General features: G+C 45.8%; 1 protein-coding gene across 4 annotated transcripts in view; it reads right to left on the reverse strand.

Annotated features, from left to right (window-relative positions):
* The window catches only part of ZNF169 (zinc finger protein 169), a 33,802-nt gene extending 33,703 nt beyond the window's left edge, over positions 1 to 99 (reverse strand). For 3 of the 4 annotated variants that reach the window (XM_029920155.1, XM_029920153.1, XM_029920159.1), the window contains exon 1: positions 8 to 99. The gene's annotated coding sequence lies outside the window, so the exon portion shown is untranslated. The remainder of the gene's footprint in view (positions 1 to 7) is intronic. The other variant, XM_029920158.1, reaches the window with a different exon arrangement.
* Between the last annotated feature and the right edge of the window lie 1,343 nt (positions 100 to 1,442).

Here is a 1,442-nt window from a genome sequence, read left to right on the forward strand (position 1 = left end):
GCCCCACCACAGGCGCGCGAGGGCGGTCGCGGGCGGCCAGCGTCGCCGGCGGACGCAGGACCGCGCTACCCACAGTGCCCCGGGACCCGGGACCGCGCTACCCACAGTGCCCCGGGAGAGGGTCTTCAGTACCCACAATGCCGCAGATCGCGGCCACGTGCGCCGCCACCTCCCCGACGGGGCGGGGCCTCGGCGACCCCACCAGGTTCTCGCCCGCGCTCCTCCGGGTCCCGCCGCTCAACGGATTGGGTCCGGCCCCGCGGGCGCTTGCAGAACTTGCAAAAAGGCCGGCGAAGTTAAACTGACGTGTAGGTACCAGGGAAGGGTGGTTCTGGTGAACGGACAGTCGTGTTAATTTACAGAACCTTGTAATTTCCCTTTAATAATAATAGTAAAGTTAGCTACCTGGATGTGTGCTGTCCTCCATCCAGAAGATTCACCCCTGTGCTTAATTTAAATAACAGTATGAAAAAAAACATAAAAAATGCCAAAGGCACTGGCATTTTTCTTTGTTAAAGAAGGTCGTGAAGTTTTTTTTTTTTTTTTTTAAATAAAAAGAGCTCAGTTGGTTGAGCTTCCAACTCTTGTTTCTGCTCAGGTAATGATCTCAGGGTCGTGAGACTGAGCCCACCCCCTCCCCTGCCCCGTATGGGGCTCAACTGGCCCTGAGGAATGAGGATGGTATGCGCCATGAAAGTGTTTTCAAACTGGCCGAACAGCATAGGCTTGTCAAAGCGCCTGACTGGTTACAGACGTTCACAGGTGAACTCTCCCAAAGAATTTTAAACTCTTTAAAGAAGAGTTAATACCTATCCACCATAATCAAGTGGGATTTATTTCAAGAATGCAAGGAATATTCACAAATATTTAGTATTCACAAATCAATCACTGTGAAATGCTTCATCAAGAGAAAGGATTTAGATCATATGATCATCTCCCTACATGCAGAAAAAGCACTTGACGAAGTACAACATCCATTAATGATAAAAACTCTCAACAAAGTGAGTTTAAAGGGAAGATAACATTAACATAATAAGGACCACATATGAAAAACCAGCAGCTAACATCATATTCAATGGTGAAAAACTGAAAGCTCTTCCTCTAAGGTCATGAGCAAGACAGGGATGCCCACTCTTGCCACTGCTATTCAACACAGTACCTAAAGTCCCGGCCACAGCAATCAGACCAGAAAAATAATGGGCATCAATATTGGCAACAAATAAGTTAAACTGTCACTATTTGCAGATGACTTAATAGTAATATACACAGAAAATCCTAAAAGACTCCACCGAAAAACTACTAGAATTAGTCAGTAAAGTTGCAGGATACAAAAATTAATTCCCAGAAATTGGTAGCATTTCTATTCACTGATAATGAAGTGGCAGAAAGAGAAATTAAGAAAACAGTCCCATTTACAGTTGCCCCCCCAAAAAGAGAAAATA

The sequence above is a fragment of the Suricata suricatta genome, chromosome 13 (assembly GCF_006229205.1).
Source record: "Suricata suricatta isolate VVHF042 chromosome 13, meerkat_22Aug2017_6uvM2_HiC, whole genome shotgun sequence".
NCBI lineage: Eukaryota > Metazoa > Chordata > Mammalia > Carnivora > Herpestidae > Suricata > Suricata suricatta.